This window comes from Chiloscyllium punctatum, chromosome 36, assembly GCF_047496795.1.
Source record: "Chiloscyllium punctatum isolate Juve2018m chromosome 36, sChiPun1.3, whole genome shotgun sequence".
In the NCBI taxonomy this organism is placed as follows: Eukaryota; Metazoa; Chordata; class Chondrichthyes; order Orectolobiformes; family Hemiscylliidae; genus Chiloscyllium; species Chiloscyllium punctatum.
This window is the reverse complement of record NC_092774.1, coordinates 33,081,096-33,104,032: the sequence shown is the minus strand read 5'-3', so window position 1 is coordinate 33,104,032 and position 22,937 is coordinate 33,081,096. Positions and strand designations below refer to the sequence as shown.

The following is a 22,937-nucleotide window of genomic DNA, read 5'->3' as shown; positions in this document are numbered from 1 at the left end:
CAAACAGCTAGCTCAGGGATATCAGTCCACATTCCTCTCTTTGCCGCCACTTCAGAGGGAGAACATTGGAGGGCCAAAGGAGTGTAGGACGGCGACTAACTTAATGGAGACTGTTCCTGGTTCACAATAAGTGGTGTGTAACAGCAGACTATGTGATAACAAGGTCTCGTGTGGGTGTGGTAGGAGTCAAAGGCATGTGGGAGTTCGGATCCAAACAATATTGAACTCGATGCTGAGGACTGGATGGTTATAGGATCTCCAAGTTTAAAATGAGGCGTTGGTCTTCCATCTGGATCTTAGCTTTCATGGAACACTGTTGCATGCCTGACACAGAGATGTTGGCCGGGGAACAGGGTGGCGTGTTAACGTGACAGGCAACCAGATGCTCAAGGCCTTTTTTTGCAGAACCAAAATGTTCTGCGAAGCAGTCACCCAGTTTATGCTTCATGCTACTTTGGGGAAACCACACTGTGAGCAATGAATGCAGTAGACTATGTTGTTGCAAATGTGCAGGTAAATGGGCAGGTGTTACACATTCGGCGGTTGCAGCGGATAGTTCCTTGGGACAATGGGAGGTGGGTGTGGGGTGTTGCGAGTGAAGGAAGAGTGGACCCGAGGTGTAAGCCCTGCCGACTTACCTCCTCTCATATATAAATCCGTGAAGTTTGAAGAACATTCCACAGAATGATTCAGTACCACGTGACTCACGAACTAATTTGAATTCATGTTCCGGGGCCAGCATCATTATTGTGTCACAGCAGCTGCAGGCCATCACCGGGGGCTCTCCCTATGATGTCACAGTAAGGCTGGAAGCCCCCGGGACAGTTTATCAAAGAAACCTCCCTGTGGTTCAGGGCAACCCTGCATCGGGAAGCATTGGGATGGACAACCACTATCAGTTAACATGGGGAACACATCTCCACATTACGCAGCCTCGAGGCAAACTTCCCTTCCTTCTACTGAAAGTTCAAAAGCCCTCAGACCGAAATTCGACAGGTCAGTTTGGAAGAATTTCTTCCAGGTGTTCGCTAAGTATATCTATGAGCACTTTGTAAAGTTTGAACATTGCGAGTGTTGAAATTATGTGCTTTTGAGCGAAATCACAGTTCAAAAAAATAGAATGTGGGAATTTAGACAGAGTTTATATTTGCACGACGGCGATATGTCTGCGGGTGCATGATGGGAGCATCACCCAGAAGGGAAACCATCTCTCCTATTCAGTCAATGGCGTCTTTAGCAGCTTTCCCGTATAACGGCGCACTGTTCTGCACCTCGCCTTCTCATCTCTTTCCCAAAAAAACTTCGACATAAATATTTCACATTGATACACAGGCCCAGTATGCACAATTGAGATGACACCCACGTGGAGGTCTGAGTGGTCTTCTGTTGTTCTCTGTACCCTATGTTGAGGAGGGCAATGCTTGTCACGGGTCACTCCGGTGTCAGAGAAAGGTTTATAAACAAAACAGTTTAATTTTATGCTAGTAGAGAGGGCCCGGTTCCTGGGTCCGGGACAAACGGCAGCAGGGAGACAGAATGAGAAGCAATTGTTCTGGAAACTCTTCGCCACTTGCAATTCTCAGAGCAATGTCAAGTGTATTTCACACTGAGCAAGACTCAGCTGGTTAAATAGGTGGAGCGGGGATGCTTGTGTGATCTCGGTGTGGCTCGTTGGTCTCGGGGTATGATTCTCGCGTTGGGTCTTCTACTACGAAGACTTGCGCGAAATCCCAGACGAGCCCAGATTTTCTGGCTTGTGCAAGAGTGCCCGGTTAACTTTCTCAAAAAGCACATTCGCTAAAGTCGGGGCTTTTGCCCGAAACGTTAATTTTACTACTCCTCGGATGCTGCCTGAACTGCTATTTTATTCCAGCACCACTAATCCAGAATCTGGTTTCTAGCATCTGCAGTCATTGACTTTACCTGCTTGGAGTACGAATTGGGCAGAAAGCAAGGAAGTGAAATGATGGAATATTGCGTTGACGTGAGTGGTGCCGTGTTTAAGGAATGTCAGCAATGAAGCAATATTGGAAAATTAGGACACCTCTCCTCGGAGAACAGAAGTTTGAATTCTGGCCAGATTGAAGTTTTCCAAGTCATGCGAAGTCTTGACAGAGAAAGTAATGTAGTCAAAATGCTCCCACGCCTGAAAGGGTTGGCAGAGTATTAAAATCATGAGGAAAATAACCAAAAGTGACATTCGGAAGAAAGCTTTCGTACAGGGAGTAGTTGGTGTCAGTAAATCCCGAACTGACACTGACAAAGAGGCAGATTCATTGGACGCAAACGGGAATTCGGTGGTCATGTTTAAAGTAACAATGTGTAGAATTACATGGAGAAGGCAAGAGACACATGTTTACTTACTGTGTCGAACCAGCAGAGCGAAGGTGGGCCGCATGGCCTCCGTCTGCGCTGTGTAACATGTTGTGATTCAGAATGAAATCACAGTTCAACCAACAGAATGTGGGGGTTTAGAAAACAAGTTTATATTTACACAGCCTCCATACGTCTGCGCAACAGCATATGGTATGACAGCGGTGGAGATCTTCGACATCAGTCTCGAAGGGACCTGTGGATAGCACTCGGCGCATGGGTGCAGAGTGGCGCAGCAGTAGTATGCTGGGGTAGCCATGGGCACACGTATGGGCCCAAGCTATGCCTGTCTCTTTGTTAGCTACGTAGAACAGTTGATCTTCCATAATTCCACCGACACCACTGTCCACCTCTTACTCCCCTACATTGATGACTACATTGGCGCCACCTCCTGCTCCCGTGAGGAGGTTGAGCAATTCAACAACTTCATGAACACATTCCACACTGTCCTTAAATTTACCTGGACCATCTCTGACACCTCCCTCCCCTTCCTGGACCTCTCCATCTCCATTAATGACGACCGACTTGACACTGACATTACTTACAAACCCACTGACTCCCACAGCTACCTGGATTACACCTCTTCCCACCCTACCTCTTGCAAAAATGCCAGCCCGTACTCCCAATTCCTGCGCCTCCACCGAATCAGCTCCCAGGAGGACCAGTTCCGCCACAGAACACACCAGATGGCCTCCTTCTTTAGAGACCGCAATTTCCCTTCCCACGTGGTTACAGGTGCCCTGCAACGCATCTCGTCCACCTCCCGCATCTCCGCCCTCAGACCCCCACCCCTCCAAACGTAACAAGGACAGAACGCCCCTGGTGCTCACCTACCACCCTACCAACCTTCGCTTAAACCAACTCATCCACCGACATTTCCGCCACCTCCAGACCCCACCACCAGGGATATATTTCGCTCCCCATCCCTTTCTGCCTTCGGCAAAGACCTTTCCCTCCGTGACCACGACCCCCTACAACCCACCCTCCCATCCTGGCACTTTCCCCTGCCACCGCAGGAACTGTAAAACCTGCGCCCACACCTCCTCCCTCACCTCTATCCAAGGCCCTAAAGGAGCCTTCCACATCCATCAACATTTTACCTGCACATCCACTATTATCATTTATTGCATCCGTTGCTCCCGATGCAGTCTCCTCTACATTGGGGAGACTGGGCGCCTCCTAGCAGAGCACTTTCGGAAACATCTCCGGGACACCTGCACCAATCAACCACACTGCCCCGTGGCCCAACATTTCAATTCCCCCTCCCACTCTGCCGAGGACATGGAGGTCCTGGGCCTCCTTCACCGCCGCTCCCTCACCACCAGACGCCTGGAGGAAGAACGCCTCATCTTCCGCCTCAGAACACTTCAACCCCGGGGCACCAATGTAGATTTCACCAGTTTCCTCATTTCGCCTTCCCCACCTCACCCTAGTTCTAAACTTCCAGCTCAGCACTGTCCCCATGACTTGTCCGGACTTGTCCGACCTGCCTATCTCCTTTTCCACCTATCCACTCCACCCTCTCCTCCCTGACCTATCACCTTCATCCCCTCCCCACTCACCCATTGTACTCGATGCTACTTTCTCCCCACCCCACCCTCCTCTAGCTTATTTCTCCACGCTTCAGGCTCACTGCCTTTATTCCTGATGAAGGGCTTTTGCCCGAAACGTCGATTTCGAAGCTCCTTGGATACTGCCTGAACTGCTGTGCTCTTCCAGCACCACTAATCCAGAATCCGAGGACCATTGTTAAAAGACATGACAGCCCTACTTGAGTTATTTGGATATAGATTTGTCAGTTATCTTAACTAGTGTATTTGTTTAACCAAGATGGTGAGGTTTGTCACCCTGGGCCCTGGAGGAGGTCTCCTGAGTTAATACGGCTATATATACAATGCTCCAGTTCCTTTATTTGGGAGCATTGCGCCGAGCACAGCTGTTCTGTATTCTTGTGTTTTTTAGCTCTATTATTTATATATATATTTATTGGTGTTGCTTTGCACAATGTTCGGGTTTGTTTTGTATTATAGGGTAGGTTAGTAGTTAATGGACAGTAGTTGTATTGTGATTTGTGTTTTTATCTTTTTATTATACTGATATTAATAAATATATTTACAACATAAAGAGGTACAGGCAAGGTCGTAAAGCTTCAGGGATCAGACTCCCGTGAGCGGCCTCTCTCACCCACCAATACAATATCTTGTTGAATGCAGTTGGACATCTCTTACTGTTACTTTGGTTTAGACCTTTATCCCGCCCGGATCCAATACCATGACCATCTTCTCGGACCTTCCTCCAGCTCCAGTGAGTTGTTGAGCTCCTGGGCTCCGGCCGCCGCCGAAGAAGCCGCCGCCGCTGGCTCTCTCTCCACCACCGCCGACATTTTAAATTTGTTTTCTCGTTCACCCGGAAACCGTCACCTCCCCCTTCCCGGGCCCCGGAAATTATACAAAAATAAACAATAAACCCCACCGGGGACTGTCTCCTTTTCTTCACAACTTTTGTTTGAAAAGTTCCGGCTTTAATTTGAAATGTATTTTAAAGGTATTTCCTGAGATAAACGATGCCTGTCTGCCCCCTCCCACCGTCAGAAACCGCCCGCTGAGTCGATGAGAAAACTGCAGCATCGCGTCGCCATCTTTGTTTTTCTTCTTCTTTTCGTCTCCTCCTTCTGTGACGCGCGTCATCCGCGCCCCGTCCTATCAGAGCGCACCTTATTCCACCTGACCAATGGCGGCCGGGTGTGCGGACAGTACTGGTCCTATCCCCGGAATGTCGCGCTCCGATTAGTCCGCACGGACCTCAGGCTTTGGGATTGGTGGAGAGGTTCGCAGGCCCTTCACTGTCCCCGCCCCTTTACTGCAAAAGGCTCGAGGAGCACAGAATGAGCGTCCCATGTTCAGGAGGAAGGTGTTCTCACTCATTCATTCAACAGGAGATGGGCTCAATTTAATATAATGGACTCGGAGGGAACAATGGTCGTGTCCTATGTTGAGGAGGAAGGTGTTTCCATTCATTTACCAGACAGGCTTTTTTATGGTGCAGTGGTAGTGTCCCTACCTCTGAGCCCTGAGTCCCAGGTTGAAATCCCATTGCTCCAGTATGTTTAATAACATCCACAATCAATTTTTTTTTGTCATAAGTCACACAACGCCAAATTATAGTTCAACAGGTTTATTTAAAACTCACAAGCTCTAGGAGCGTAGCCCATTCATCAAGTGAAGTCGTGGAAAAGTATGGAGAGAGAATTCTGCCATGGATGGTGAAGAAAGACAGAGCATCTCCACAGTCAACCGCCTACTCCCATTCCTATTTCTGATCTTAATACATGCAAGTTGTGTGTTTTCCAAACATTAATTTATGTCCATTGTTTAAAAACAAATATTTAAGGATGGTCAGTTCTTTCTCAATTGGGCACATTGTGACCCAGAACAATTTATATGGCACTGTTAATATCATAAACCCTCTCAAGAGATATCACAGGAGCAATTCATAAAAAAAGTCACTGAATCACTCAAGTAGAGAAAGAACACTGCAGATATTGGGAATCTAAACGTTATCGATGTGAAATGTTAACAATGGTAGGGGAACACCCCAATAAGGGAACTCAGCTGACTGACATAATTACAATCACGACAACATCCAGTACTACTCTTCAACCTGCGGCGTGACATCGAACAATTCTTCTGCCACCTTTGCCTCCACGCCTTCTTCTTCAACCAGGATTCCCGCCCACCCTCTGACTATCCCTTCTCCCGCTTCCAATGCCTCCAACCCACCCTATCCACCTGGACACCCCGTGCTGGCCTCTTACCTGCCCTCGATCACTTCATCGCCAATTGCCGCCGCGACATTAACCGCCTCAACTTCTCCACCCCTCTCACCCACTCCAACCTCTCACCCTCGGAACGTGCAGCCCTCCACCCCGACCTCAAATTCACCTGGACCGTCTCAGACTCCTCCCTCCCCTTCCTAGACCTTTCCATTTCTACCCACCTGACCTGCACATCTTTGGACTGTGGGAGGAAACCCATGCAGACAGGGAGAACATGCAAACTCCACACAGACATTCACCTGTGGTTGGAATTGAACCGAGGTCCCTAATGCAGTCAGGTAGCAATGCCAAGCACTGTGCCAACCCAATATGATATTAAATTTGAACAAATGCTCTAAGCTGCAAATTTGTCCATGTGAAGAACTTACTACAAATGATTCGAAGGAAGATCCATATGAATTGTGTTTTGGGAGAGATCCAGAACTTATTTCGTTTATGATTGAAAATCTTTGACCTTTGGAATGGTCTGCAAGAGAGAGTGTTGGAGTAAGATTAATGGCATTCATTGTGGCATTCAAAAGAGACTTTGATAATGAAACTGAAATGGAAAGTAATCAGTGTTCGGTGAAGAGTATCGGGCGACTGAATCAACACGGACATTTACTATAATCTGACCAACTCCCACAGCTACCTAGACTACACCTCCTCCCACCCTGCCCCCTATAAAAACGCCATCCCATATTCCCAATTCCTTCGTCTCCGCCGCATCTGCTCCCAGGAGGACCAGTTCCAAAACCGTACCACCCAGATGGCCTCCTTCTTCAAAGACCGCAGTTTCCCCCCAGACGAGATTTACGATGCCCTCCACCGCATCTCCTCCGCTTCATGCTCCTCTGCCCTTGAGCCCCGCCCCTTAAACCGCCATCAGGACAGAACCCCACTGGTCCTCACCTACACCCCACCATTCTCCATATACAGCGTATCATCCGCCGTCATTTCCGCCACCTCCAAATGACCCCACCACCAGGGATATAATTCCCTCCCCTCCCCTATCAGCGTTCCGAAAAGACTACTCCCTCCGTGACTCCCTCGTCAGATCCACACCTCCCACCAACCCAAACTCCACTACTGGCAGCTTCCCCTGCAACCACATAAAATGCAAAACTTGCGCCCACACCTCCTCCGTTACTTCCCTCCAAGGTCCCAAGGGATCCTTCCATATCTGCCACAAGTTCACCTGCACCTCCGCACACATCATTTATTGCATCCGCTGCACCCGATGTGGCCTCCTCTATATTGGGGAGACAGGCTGCCTACTTGCGGAACGTTTCAGAGAACACCTCTGGGATACCCGGACCAACCAACCCAACCACCCCGTGGCTCAACACTTCAACTCCCCCTCCCACTCCACCAAGGATATTCAGGTCCTTGGACTCCTCCATCGCCAGACCATAGCAACACCACGGTTGGAGGAAGGACGCCTCACCTTCCGCCTAGGAACCCTCCAACCACAAGGGATGAACTCCAATTTCTCCAGTTTCCTCATTTCCCCTCCCCCCACCTTGTCTCAGTCAAATCCCTCGAACTCAGCACCGCCTTCCTAACCTGCAATCTTCTTCCTGACATCTCCGCCCCCACCCCCACTCTGTCCTATCACCCTCACCTTGACCTCCTTCCAGCTATCGCATTTCCAACGGCCCTCCCCCACGTCCCTTCTCCCTACATTTTATCTTATCCTCATTCCTGAAGAAGGGCTCATGCCCGAAACGTCGATTCTCCTGCTCCTGGGATGCTGCCTGACCTGCTGCGCTTTTCCAGCAACACATTTTTCAGCTGAGAAACTTATCAGTCATGATTAAATTGTATGAGCAGACCCATGGGCTGAATGGCCTGATTTCTACTCCTATCTCTTATGGTGTCTTGCTGTCCTGGACACAATGTGAGAGAATTGGGTGTAGGATTAGGCTATTCGGTCTTTCGAGCCTGCACCAACATTGAACAGATCATAACTGGATACGAATATACCTACATCTAGATGGATAGGCTGGAATCTTTTTCACCGGAGCATAGGAGGTTGAGGGGTGACCTGAAATTGAAAAAATCATGGGGGCTATAGATGAAGTGAATGATGGGTGTCCTTTCCTTAGAGCGGGGATTTCAAGCTTAGGAAGCAAACTATGGAGGTGAATGGAGAAAGATTTTAAAAGCCATGAGGCACACGATTCTTTTTTCTCCACAAATAGTTGTTTGTGTGTAGAATGAATGTCCAGAGGAAGCGTGGGATGCTGGCACAGTAACAATGTTTAAATTTGGATAAGGACATAAATGGGAAAGGTTCTGAGGTGTTATGGTCTAGGCTAGCCCACTCAAAACATTCTTAAGCAGGTAGCCCAGACCGTAAGTTTGCTATTTGTTTCGATAAGTGTACAGTGAAAATTACCCAGAGTAACTTAGGTAGTTGACTGCCAGGTTTTAAAACAGAAGTGTATTCACAAGATTGTGGAAGAAAACACAAAGAACAGAAGAGAGAATACCAACAGAACTCAGTCTATCGAAACGAGACTTAAATATGCTGTTCCAAATATACACAACAGTCCCAATAAACAAACCTCTTAAACAGAGAATAAAACTGAAACAGAAGCTTACAGGTCAGAGTTAGGAAGATGGAAGGAGAGAGGGTTTAACAGCTTTTCTCCACACAGTCCACTGCTGAACTCACTCAAACAAGATTTCAGCTCTCACAACTGACCCCTCCCCTTTTATTATGCACGTCACTTCAAAAACATAAAAGCTTTGATATAAAGTCTTATCTGTTTACATAAAAACAAAAAGGCCTCCCGATATACTTTTAATCTCTCTACTAAACCAGTCATTTTGGAGCCCAGGACTGTTTTACAACCTCTCTAAATGAAGCCAAGGACATAGTATCCTTGTTGAAGAAGGTCCAGCTTTTAGAAAAAAGGACCAGCTTTTTTGACAGAGGGATATGAGCCAAACGCTGGCAAGTGGGATTGGTTAAGTATGAGAACATAGCATTGGGCTAGTTGGGCTGAAGTGTTTATTTCTGTACTGAATGACTCTGTAACTGTTCTATACTGGTCTCAAAACCATTTTTTTGCTTTCCCCCATAACCATCCACTTCTTTATTGTTCAAAATTCAGATTAACTCAGGCTTGAATATATTCAATGACCACCCCCCACCGCCCAAAACTGCAGGAAGACATCCCCATTTTTGAACTCCTCTTGCTCATGTACCGCCTTGCTCATTGCTTGCTGGACCGGTCTGACAACTGGCATTGACTGGTCTAGAAGGACACTGAGGTCCACTTGTACATCCACACATCATTCCTGATGAAAAGTTCGTGCCAAAAACGTTGACTTTCCTGCTTCTCGGATGCTGCCTGACCTGTTGTGTTTTCCAGCAACACACTTGACGCTGATCTCCAGAATCTGCAGTCCTCACTTCCTCCACATCCCAGTATATGAACATTTAAACCATGCACTTCCTTCCTGCTTATTTTTTTCCAAAGCAAAGTCTATAACTTTACATTGTGGTACTGCATTTGCCATGCGTTTGCCAATTGAAACACAGCCCTGGAACAACTTTTCCAGATTCTGTATCCTCCCTGGATTCATTCCCTTTCCCTTCAGTTCATGCAAGACAGCAACTGAAACCCAGAATGAAAAATGAATGGAAAAGTGGGTGAGAAAAGAGTGTGCCGTACCCACAGATGTTGGACAGAGTAAAGATGTTGCAGTGTGGGACTAAGTTCAATCTTCTTTCGAGAGAGAGGAGCAACACCAGGTTCAGAAGCTCATGGCCTACCTTCCGCATTCAGACGAAGGGGTCTCTCTGATTGGCAGGAGGACCAGGCTTCTGCCAGTCCTCCAGGTCTCACCATTGGTCCTCCACAAGAAAGTCAGGGGTCGTTTCCATGGACAGTGACGAGCATGCTCAGTGCTTTTGCTGACACCGCAGCACATGCGCAGTGCTAGCTGATTCCACGAAGCATGTGCAATACGCTCTGGGAGAGGCTGGTGTTACTGACAGGTTTTAATCATCCAAATGTCAATAGGAGAAAAAAGCTGGAGCCATAATTTTATTTTTCCCTGTGGCTCGACATTTTATTCCTGTTGAAATTTGTCTGGCTGCTCAACTTTATGTGTCTATTTCCCAGGGTAGAGGAAGTCCAAAGCTAGAGACGAAGGAAATGTAAGAATTGTGTGATAAATGGCAGAACTCATAGCAGCACTGGCATACAGAAGGATTTGGGCATATTGATCCGTGGAAGTGGTAAAGCAGGTCGGTACGGTGGTCAAGAAGAAACACAGCACGCTTCCTTGAGTGTAAGAGTTGGCGAGTTATGTTACAGCTATTTATTCTGGCCACATTCGGAATACTATGTTCAGTTCTGGTCGCCACACTACCGGAAGGATGTGGGTGCTCTGGCAGAGGGTACAGACAAGGTTCACCAGGACATTGCCTGGTCTGAAGGGCTCGAGTTATGAGGAGAAGTGGCATAAACCTGATTTTCTTTTCTCTGGGAAGACAGAGGCTGAGGGGAGACCTCGAAAAAATGATGAGACACAGATTGGCTGGACTGGGGTGGCAGGGTAGCTCAGTGGTTTGCACTGATGCCACACAGTGCCAGACACCCGAGTTCGATTTCAGTCTCGGGTGACTGTGTGGAGTTTGCACATTCTTCCTGCACGCCACCTCTCGTGTCTGCAAGGGCTTCCTCCTACATTCCAAAAATGTGTAGGTTCGAGTGGATTAGCCATGCTAAATTACCCATCGTGTCCAGGGATAAGCAGGTTAAGTTGGATTGTCTGTGTATAAATTGCCCCAGTGTTGAGGGATGTGTACGTAAGTGCATTAGTTAGGGATAAATATAGAGTAATAGGGGTAGGGGAATGAGTCCCTGTGGGTTAGTCCTTGGAGGGTCGGTGTTGACTTGTTGGACTGAATCGTCTGTTTCCACCCTGGAGGGATTCTATGATCGTCAGAGGTTTTTTTTCCCTCCAGGGTGAAAAGGTCAACTAAAATAGGGAACAGGTTCGAGACGAGAAGGGGACTTTCAATGTTGTGAAACTTGAAAGGATTGAGAAAAGATTCACAAGGATGTTGCCAGGGTAAGAGTTTTAAACCACAGGGAGAGGCTGATTAGGATGGGGCTATTTTCCCAGGAGCATCGCAGGCTGAGTGATTTTTTTCAAAGTGGTTTATAAAAACTTGACGGTCGTGGTTGGGGTAAATAGACAAGGTCTTTTCTATGGGATGGGTGAGTGCAGAACTAGAGGGCATAGGTTGAGGGCGAGAGAGGAAACATTTAAAAGGGACCTTGCAGTCAACCTTTTCATGCAGAGGGTTGTGCATGCATGGAATGAGCTGCCAGAGGAAGTGGTGGAGGCTGGTGGCAGCTTCTGGATGGGTGTATGAATAGGAAGGGTTTAGTGGGATATGGGCCAAGTTCTGGCAAATGGGACAAGATGAATTTTGCATATCCGGTTAGCATGGACAATTTAGCTTGAAGGGTCTGTTTTTGTGCTTTACGTCTCCGACTCTATGGCTGGTGAAAAATATTGGCATTCATCGAAACATTTATGCAACAGAAAAGTATAAGCGGGTGAAGATAAGCCTCACGTCATTGATCCACGAATCCTGGTGTCGTATGGATGTATTTCCAGTAATAGAGTTAGTATGACATGGAAGGAGTCCAAAAACATGGCTTCTTTTATAAAAATTCACACTTGATACTTAAATCCGAGTCTTCTGGGAATCTAAGACAACCGTGCGTTAATATAAGACAGATAAGTCTGGGGTATATGGTACATATTTGATGGAATGTTTATGGCTCTAAAACCCTGATTTGCAGTTGGTTCTGGGCTCGTAATATTGTACCGCAGCATATTGTATATCTTCAGTAAGAACGTCAACACTGCACGATAGATGTCCATTCAACAACTTAAGTCCATGTGAACTCTTCATGGAGTATGCAATCTACCACATTACTCTGCTGTATACATTTACATATAGATCAGCACAAAGATCTTGGGTAATAAGAGAGGAAAGAATGTTCCACAGAAACTAGAATTGTGTGTTTTGATTTTCTATTGTGGACTGACAGCGATGACCTTTGCAATCTCTTTCACAGGAATATTATAAGAGAAGAATTTGGAGGCAGAAATCTCAGAACAAACATCACATCGAAGTCTGACAGTCGCTTGATTCACCAGGACTTGGATATTGATGGCCTCGACAACAAGGAGGAGGCGGTTGGTCTGCTCAGTTTGGTTTTAAACGTCAATGTGACTGGAAACTCAGAGTCTCACAAAGCCACACACCAGAGTAGTGACCCGAACATGAAAAATGGCTTCCCGGACCGGGAATCGAACCCGGGCCGCGGCGGTGAGAGCGCCGAATCCTAACCACTAGACCACCAGGAAGACACGAGCATATGTTGGTATCTCTGCTGAAAATTGTTTCGCTGCCCGGGAATCAAACCCAGGTACAGCCACCAATGTAATTTTATGTATCCATTGCTCCCGATGCGATCACTCCAACACTGGGGAGACTGGAGAGTCAAGTCACATCTCCGGGACACCCGCAACTATCAACCCCATCGCCATGTGCCCCAACATTTCAACTCAGCCTCCCACTCGGCCGAGGACATGCAGGTCCTGGGCCTCCTTCGTCGCCGCTGCTTCCCCACCCGACGCCTGGAGGAAGAACACCTCATCTTCCGCCTCGGAACACTTCAACTCCAGGGCATCAATGTGGACTTCACCAGTTTCCTCATTCCCCCTCCCCCACCTTACCTCAGTTCCAACCTTCCAGCTCAGCACTGATCTCATGACCTGTCCTACTTGCCAAGCTCCCATCCCACCTATCAGCAAAACACTCCTCTCTGACCTGTCACCTCCATCCCCAACACCATTCACATATTTTACTCTTTGCTACCTTTGCCCCAGCACACCCCCACCCCCAATTTATCTCTCCACCCTGGAGGCGTCCTGCCTCTATTCCTGATGAAGGGCTTTTGCCCGAAACGTCGATTTTCCTGCTCCTCGGGAGATGCTTGACCTATTGTGCTTTTCCAGCACCATTCTGATCTAAAGTCTGGCTTCCAGCATCTCCAGTCCTCACTTTTGCCTACCCAATAAACCCAGTGTGCCGATTTCACATCAACAAATTGACACAAGCAGACACAACGTCTGCAGAAACCCTAGCCACATTACTTTACATGAAAGACATCTGGGAAATGATGTCCAGACAACTCAACCCTCTCAGCATCATGGTAGCCCACAAACCTACCAACTCACTTAAACAGGGGCGAATGAACCTGAAATACCCGATACAAACAACCAGCAAACGAATGTTATTTACAAAATACCATACAAGGAAATATATACATGAACTCTGCCGCACAGTTCTCTGAAGCAAGAAATGCTGGGATGAGATAAGGAAGATTTTTTGAGCGAAAACGAATCGACACTGACTGGACAGCCATTGAAAATCAACGTTGTCTGCACAGGATGGAAGACCCGAAGGGATGGACAGTTTTCTTATTTTCGGAAGATTCACAAATATGAGACTAGGTTTTGGTGTTTGTTCCTTTCCACTCCCAGGAGCCGCAGTGGTTGGGGTGGTGTGTTGGGGAAAGTGAAATGTGCCCGTGAGCAGCATGTGGGACGATTTCAGCTTCCCCTCATCTGACTGCGCTGTGACGGGACTCTGACGTTCTCAGGGACATTTACTGACGCGAGACAGTGAAAGGATTTTCATTCCCGCAGATCGGGAATTCAAACCGTACGCCGGCTTCAGGACAATGAGAAAGATTAATTGGGGTGTGTGAAGAAGCTTTGAGCTGCATTTCAAACAGGTAGGTGGAGTCAGATGCATCATCCATTGCGCCCCGGCACTGTGCAGACCTGACACCGCCATGCTGCAGAGTTCTGACGTTAACACGGACATGCGCAGCAATGGGAACATTCACAAGAGGAACAGCCAAATATAATCACCGTCACTGCTTCCCTTCCATAGTCCCAACTTTGTTCAGCAGTAGCTTTCACTGGCAAATAAAACACATTAATCCTCAGGTGCCTGCTTCATTTCGATCACGACTTCACGCCCCCCACTGTTCTAGTCTCATTTCCAAATACTTGACTCATCGCCTCAATAGCAGCTCTGTGGGTATCTGCTTGTTCCACCCTGACAGGCAGTGGGTTGCAGATTCCCGACCATTCCGAATGTGAGTTAAATATCTTTCACCCTCCACTGATTTGAATCTTAAAGAAGAAACCGGGGAACAGTCTCCCTTTCGTTTTGACGACATTTCTCATTTTGTAGTCAGCAGGGTTCACACCTGCGTGGGGAAACTGCAATAGATTTAAAGTCCGTCGCATTAACCACTCGGCCCACGAATAAAGAACCACACTGACAGCTTCATTACCCAGGTCTCTCTGCCTGTGGAGCTGAGAAAGAGTAAATTATTGCTGGGTTTGTTTGAATCCAATCACTTCGCAGGTTTCGAAAGGGTTAAATATCTGCAAATGGAGAATCTGGTTGTTTCATCCCGAAAGATGAAATGAACTTTCAGTTAAAAGCAAAAACAGAAATTGCAGGAGCAACTCAGGAGGTCAGGCACCATCGGTGGAAAGAGAATCAGAGACAATATTTCAGAACTCTGTTTTCTCCCACAGGTACTGCCACACCTGCTGAGTTTCTCCAGCAGTTCCTCTTTCTGTCTCAGATTCTCAGCATCCGCAGTCCTTTACGTTAGAAATTAAATCAATTCAGCCTCATGTGCAGGAATGAGAATCCTTTCAATTTACCAAAAAATTGGCAGAGATTTCAAGGCATTTGGAAAAAAACTAAAAGTGACATTAGGAAGAACATTTTCGCACAGGGAGTGGTTCGGATCCGTAAATCTCTGTCTGACCGTGACAAATAGGCAGATTCAAGAACACAAAAGGGTATTCGGTGGAAATGTTCAAAGTCACAATGTGGAGATTTGCAGGGAGAAGGCAAGGGAATGATACGAATAGAGACTCTCATTTACTTGCTGTGTAGAACCAGCAGAGCTAAGGTGGGCCTCCAAATGCGCTGTGACACGTGTTGTGATTCAGAGCGAACTCACAGTTCACGAACGGAAGGTGGGAATTTAGAAATTTTATATTTACACAGTCTCCTCACGTCAGCGCAACAGCAAAATGGTTTAATTATCCGCCAGTAGAGAGAACCCTGTTCCTGGAGTTGGGACAAACAGCTGACTCAGGGATAGCAGTCCACATTGCTCTCTTTGCCACCAGATCAGTGGGAGAATATTGGAGGGCGAAAGGAGTGAATAACGATCTGTGTAGGAGAGTGCCTAACTGTTAATAAAGACTGTTCCTGGCTCACAATAAGTCGTGTGTAACAGCAGACTATGTGATAACAAGGCCTCGTGTGGGTGAGGTAGGGGTCAAGGGCATGGGGGAGCTCGGGTCCAAACAATATTGAACTCGACGTTGAAGACTGGAGGGCTATAGGATCTCCAAGTGGAAAATGAGGCTTTGGTCTTCCATCTGGAGCTGAGCTTTGATGGAACACTGCTGCATGCCTGAGACAGAGAGGTTGGCCAGCGAACAGGGTGGCGTGTTAAAGTGACAGGCACCAGAAGCTCAAGGCCTATTTTTGAGGGCAGAACCGAGATGTTCTGCGAAGCAGTCACCCAGTTTATGCTTCATGCTACTTTGGGGAAACGACACTGTGAGCAACGAATGCAGCAGACTAGTGTGTGGCAAATGTGCAGGTAAAGGGCTGCTTTACCTGGAAGGTATGTTTGAGCCCTTGGATATTCAGGAGAGAGCAGGTAAATGGGCAGGTGTTACACATTCGGCGGTTCCAGCGGAAAGTGCCTTGGGACAATGGGAGGTGGGTGTGGGGTGTTGCGAGTGAAGGAAGAGCGTATCCGAGGTGTAAGCCCTGCCCATTTCCCTCCTCTCATATATAAATCCGTGATGTTGAAAGAACATTCCATAGAATGATTCAGTACCACGTGACTCATGCACAAATTTTTATTCATGTTCCGGGGCCAGCATCATTATTGCGTCACAGCAGCTGCAGGCCATCACCAGGGGCTAGCCCTATGACGTCACGGTACGGCTGGAAGCCCCCGGGACAGTTTATCAAAGACACCTCCCTGTGCGTCAGGGCAGCCCTGCGTCGGGAAGCACTGGGATGGTCAACCACTATCATTTTACTTGGGGAATACATCTCCACATTACACAGCCTCGAGGCAAATTTCCCGTCCTTTTACTTGTAGTTCAAGAGCACTCAAACCGAAATTCCCCAGGTAAGTTTGGAAGAATTTCTTCCAGGTGTTCGCTAAATATATCTATGAGCACTTCGTTAAAGTTCGAACGTTGCGAATGTTGAAATTTTGTGCTTTTGAGCGAAATCACAGGACGAAAAAACAGAATGTGGGAATTTAGACAGAGTTTATATTTGCACGATGGCGATATGTCTGCGGGTGCGTGATGGGAGCATCACCCAGAAGGAAAACCATCTCTCCTATTCGCTCAATGTCTTCTTTAGCAGCTTTCCCGTATAACGGCGCACTGTTCTGCACCTCGCCTTCTCATCTCTTTCCCAAAACACTTCGACATAAATATTTCACATTGATAGACTGGCCCAATGTGCACAGTTGAGATGACACCCTCGTGGAGGTCTGATTGGTCTTCTGTTGTTCTCTGTATCCTATGTTGAGGAGGTCAATGCTTGTCACTGGTCACTCCGGTGTTAGAGAAAAGTTTAGAATCAAAACGGTTTAACTTTCTGCCAGTAGAGAGCCCGGTTCCTGGAGCGGGAGAAACAGCAGCAGGGAGACAGAATGAGAAGCAGCTGTTCTGGAAATTCTGCCGCGTGCAATTCTCAGAGCAATGTCAAATGCATTTCACACTGAGCAAGACTCAGCTGGTTGAAGAGGTAGAGTAGGTGTCTGTGGGTGGTGTTGGTGTTGCTGGTTGGTGTCTGGGTATGATTTTTGATGTGGGTCTTCTACTGCGCAGGCTTGCAAGTAATCCAGGGTTCAAATCTCGGACGAGCCCGCATTTTCTGGTTTGTGCAAGAGTGCCCGGTTAATTTTCTCAAAAAGCACCTTCGCTAAACTCGGTTGGGCTGCTTGGAGTACAAATTGAGCATAAAGCAAGCGAGTGAAATGATGGAATATTGCGTTGACGTCAGTGGTGCCGTGTTTAAGGAATGTCAGCGATGAGGGTAGATTGGAAAATTGGGACAGCTCTGCTCAGAGAACAGAAGTTTGAAATCTGATTGAAGCTTTCCAAGTCATGCGGGATCCAGACAGAGAAAGTAACGCAGTTAAAATGCTCCCACGCCTGAAAGGATCAGTAATGATTCTGCAGAGTTTTAAAGTCATGAGGAAAAGAACTAAAAGTGACATTCGGAAGGGTGTGGTTAGGGTCAGCAAATCCCTATCTGACATTGACAAACAGGCAGATTCAATAGCTGCATAGGGGAATTCGGTGGTCATGTTTAAAGTAACAATGTGTAGAATTACATGGAGAAGGCAAGAGACACATGTTTACTTACTGTTTCGACCCAGCAGAGCGAAGGTGGGCCGCATGGCGTCCGTCTGCGCTGTGACACAGGCTGTGATTCAGAATGAAATCACAGTTCGACCAACACAATATGGGAGTTTAGAAAACAAGTTTATATTTACACAGTCTCCATACGTCTGTGGAACAGCATATTACACGACAGCAGTGGAGATCTTTGACATCAGGCTCGAACGTACATGCCACATGCCAGACAAAAGGCTGAAGAGACCTGTCGAAAACGGGATCGCGCTGGGAGTAACCCAGCGGTCGATGGATCGAAACCATCCTCTGCTGTTGCTCGATGTCTCCTTGAGCAGCTTCCTTTTGTAATGGTGCTGTGCTCTCTTCTGTATCTTGCCTTTGCACCTACTTCCTGAGTGTCTGAATGCCCTACATCAAACCGATACACTCGCGAACCTCACACGGTTCAAGTAACATGCTTTGTGGAGGTCTGAGTGGTCTATTCTTAGTCGGTTTCCTATGAACTGATTCGCAAAACCACTTCTCTGCGATGCCAATGAGCTGATAAAGTTGAAACACATGCCTTGCAGTTTCATCCATTCCCTGCAGTAATTCACCACGCCGGGTCGGACGTGAATGACAAGACGATCAGCATTTCAGAAACTGTATCACCACTCAGATACAATTCCTTACTATTAGGACAGATATCACCGATTGTGAATCACCTCAAAGAGAGACAAGTGACAGAGAGTCGCCGTGACTCGATGGGCTGAACGCCTTTGTCAGCGGGAGAATGCTGCTACGCGTTTATGCCGTCCCAATGCCTGTCTCTGGGACAGACAGGCTGAGGGAGCAATAATGTTCATTTTAAACCATCCCTTCCGTGTTGGACCGCCTGCAGTCCCTCAGCTCAGGGCCGTGGGGATGACTCTCAGTGAGTGAAGGTTTCACACGGATTCTCTTCATCTGGGACACTTGGGGCTCAGATGTTAACTGCTGCGCGGTCGCAGCAAAGAAAGCGATGCCCACTTTGCAATAGACTTTCCGTAAGGTTGCTGCGTGAAGACGATTTCTGAACACCAAGCAGGCTGCACAACAATGTGAATTTACCTGAGCGAAGAGTCCTCGGTGTTCATGTCTCTCTGTCCCACCAGCACAGCATTTTTCTATCTCTCCGATAACAGACCTTTGGAGCAAGTTCACAATCGAAGCTCACTTCACACGCATTAGTGTAACTGATACCTCTCACCGCAAGGGATTGAGTGATAGAGAGCAGAAGAGCGAATGGACTCTTCCCTCCACCTCCTCCCCCCCTCCCCGCTCCCAGAACAGCTTGCAAGTAGGAACAAATTGGTTTCATTATCCACCAGTGGAGAGAGCCCAGTTGCTGGGGATGAGACAAACTTCAGCGCCCCGGGACAGAATGACATGCAGATGTTCTGGAAACTGCTGCTTGCAATTCTTGGAGCAACGTGGAATGTATTTCACTCTGAGCAAGTTCAGCTGGCTCAGAGTCTCCAATGTCCATTACTCTCTGAGTTTATATTTGCACATCGGCGACATGTCTGCACAACAGCACATGACACTTCAGCAGGGAAGATCTTTTGACGTCATTCTCGAACATGCAAGTCACACGCCAGATGAAAAGCTGAATAATTCTCTGGAAAAGCTACCGTGCAGGAGAATGGCACAGCAGGTGCATGCAGGGATCATAACCCAGAAGCGAAACCATTTTCTCCTATTCACTCAATGTCATCTTTAGCAGCTTTCCCGTATAACGGCGCTCTGTTCTGTTCTTTGCCTTGTCATCTGCTTCCCAAAACTTCGGGTATCTGATTTAAATATGTCACATCGATACACAAGTCAAATGTATACAGTTGCGCTTGCACACTTCTGGAGCTCTGAGTTGTCTTGTCCAGTTTTCTGTCGGTGTGTTCTGAACTCAAGTTTTAAACCTCTTCTCTCAGATGGCAATGAACCGGTGAAGTTGTAACACATGACTTGCTGGTTTGGTCCATTCCTGCAGTAAAGAAACCAACGCCCGTGAAAGAAAAGACTTTCTGCAGGATTGCTGTGTCAAGACAAATTCTGAACACCAAGCAGGCTGCACAAAAATGCAGTCATACCAATTTACCTGAGGGAAGAGTCTCCGGTGTCCATTTCTCTCTGTCCCGACAGCACAGCATCTTTCTTTCTCTCCGTTAACAAGACCTTTGGATCAAGTTCAAATTTGCCCATTTCCTACGCATGACTGTAACTGACTTATCCTGCCTCACGTAATAGTGAGAGAGAGCAGAAGAGTGAATGGGCTCTGCCTTCCACCAGCACAGCTTGTAAGTAGAAACGAAATGGTTCAATTATCCACCAGTGGAGAGAGCCGGGTCCCTGGAGACGGGGCAAACAGCTGCGTCCTGGGAGCAGGGAGACATATTGAGAAGCAGATGTTCTTGAAACTCTTTGCTGCTTGTAATTCTGGGAGCAATGTACAATGTATTTCGTACTGAACAAGTCTCAGCTGCTTCAGGAGCTGGGCGCGCGCATGATGTTTGGCTCGTTTGTCTCGGGGTGTGATGCTAGCTTTGGGTTTTCTACCTTATACAGGCGAGTGGGAGGTGCCGGGCTCCAATCCCAGGCAAACCCTCATTTCTTAAATTGACCTGAGCAAAAATGCCAGGTTAGTTTTCTCAAAACGCCGCTTCGTTAAATCAGATCGGACTGCCTGAATTAGGTATGGGACAGAGGTACCATTGCAGAGAACACGGCGAAGGGAAACACTTGCTCAAAGTGAGAACAAGCATTGCAGATTTTTCGCCCGCGCAATCCTAGTCTGAATGAATCCTCCACCTGTATTACGCTCAATTCTGAGGGTGATACTTCAGGAATCGGGCAAGTGAAGTGATTGCAGACGGCGCTGAACAGATCGAAGTGAATGTTACCGTGTATGAGGAATGTCAGCAATGAAGGGAGATTGGAAAGTTGGGGCAGTTGACCTTGGTGAACAGAGGGCTGAAAGCTGGTCTGATTGAAGTTTTCCACATCATGAGGGATTTAGACAGAGGAAATAAAGCAGTGAAAATGCTCCCATGCCTGAAAGGATCGAGAACGATTTGGCAGAGATTGAAAGTCATCAGGAAAATTAGTAAAAGTGACATTAGGTAGAGCGTTTTCGCACAGGGAGTGGGGTCAGTAAGTCGCTGTCTGACAGTGACAAAGAGACAGATTCAATGGACACAAAAGGGAATTCGGTGGGCATGTTGAATGTAACAATATGCAGATTTACAGGGAGAAGGCGACAGAATGAGACACTTATTTACATATTGTGTTGAACCAGCAGAGCTAAGGTGGGCTGCATGGCCTCAGTCTGCGCTGTCACACGTTTTGTGATTCTGAGTGAAATCGGAGTTGGAACAAGAAAACGTAGGAAATTTGACAACGGATATATTCTGCCCAACAGGATACTCCATCACAGCAATGAAGGTGTTTTGACATCATTCTCGAAGGTATATTCCACAATGCAGATTCAAAACCGAGTATTCCTTTGAATCACTGAGTAATTTGTTTACAGTTATTCAGTTGAGGTGAGCGGAGTTGCGCATTGGGAACCACTCCAGTTGATAGGTCGAAGCCGTTTTCTCCTGTGTGATAGTCCCACCAGCACTCCAATTTGCTGTGCTTCCAGTCAGTAGATGCAGATTACTATCCCATACTGATACACGGGCCACGATGACCCAGCTGTGGTGACAAGCTTGTGAAGGTCTGAGTGCTCTTCTCCTGTTCTCAGTCTGGTTGCTATGATCCGAATCATCAAACCTCTCTTCTCCGAGATAGGAATAAACTGGTGAAGGTGAAACACATCAGTTACGGTGTGTCCCATGTGCAGGAGGCCCTGCAGTAATTCCCCACGCTGTTTCACACAGCAGCATCCTCTCGGTGAATTACGCTTGGATAAAATACCGACTGAACCAAATCAATGTCCGCCACTGGATTTTACTGACACTGTTTATAAAATTCAGGCTCACCGTTAATGTGGGGAGAGGATGCCAGACTGTAGTTTCCGCTCCTTCTGTTGAATAAAGATATTTTTAACTGAGTAAAAACAATGACTGTAGATGCTGGAAAGCAAATACTGGATTAGTGGTGCTGGAAGAGCACAGCAGTTCAGGCAGCATCCAACGAGCAGCGAAATCGACGTTTCGGGCAAAAGCCCTTCACCAGGAATAAAGCATTCTTATTCCTGATGAAGGGCTTTTGCCCGAAACGTCGATTTCGCTGCTCGTTGGATGCTGCCTGAACTGTTGTGCTCTTCCAGCACCATTAATCCAGTATATAATTTTAACTGAGTCCAGTGAGAGGAAAGGATATGCTGTTGGTGGGAAACATTTCTATCTGAACTCGCATTCACTCTCCTGAACGATTGAAACATAAAGCTGGGAGTCTTTGGATTATGTTGTGAACACATCGATATTATGTTATTCACACCGCGCTGTCACCAACTGAACGAAGCGGCTGCCCAGAGGGAGGCGGCTGTGTTTAAATCCCGTGATGAACTGGGGGAGCTGAGCATTTACCCAAACAATGGGCTCACCACCTCCCTGACACAGTGTTCACAAATCAAACTGACAGCAAAGCTTCACGTGTGCTTGAAAGTTTCCGGAAGGAAGACTTGGCTCAATAATTATCCGAGGTGAACGTGCTCCTTTCTTGATTTGAAATGTAAGAAGCTGACATCAGTGAGATGGGCGTGATTTGAACACGCAACCTTCTGATGTGGAGTCAGACGCGCTACGGTGGCGGCACAAGCGCATCGACGGCATGTGCCCTCTATTCATACTTCAGGGAGATGATCGTACAACAATGATTTTAGGTCATGACGAACAACCGAGATCAACAGTTCATGTCTGTTCTGTCTCTCCCCCCTCTCCTTCTTTCTCTCGAAACAATTTCCAACTCTACCTCAATAAAAGGCTGAAAGAACTGCGGATGCTGTATATCAGAAACAAAAATCACAGTAGTTTCCGGTGACTATTCTATAGAACTGATGGTGATCGGGAAAACGTTGGTTTATATGCAGGAAATACCATGGGAGGATGGCGGATGCAGAAAATGACTGATCAGGACAGAGCCCAAAGCGAGGGAAGAACTGTTGGTCAGAAAAGGGAGTTGATAACGATCCGCGTGGGAAGGTGAATGGAGACTGTTCGTGTCTAAGAATAGGTAGTGTATAATG

At 47.2% G+C, this 22,937-nt stretch overlaps 1 non-coding gene across 1 annotated transcript; it reads right to left on the bottom strand.

The window, feature by feature from the left end:
* Positions 1–12,522: 12,522 nt before the first annotated feature.
* trnae-cuc (transfer RNA glutamic acid (anticodon CUC)) lies at positions 12,523–12,595 on the bottom strand. Its single transcript has one exon. It is a non-coding gene; the product is annotated as a tRNA-Glu (tRNA).
* Positions 12,596–22,937: the final 10,342 nt, after the last annotated feature.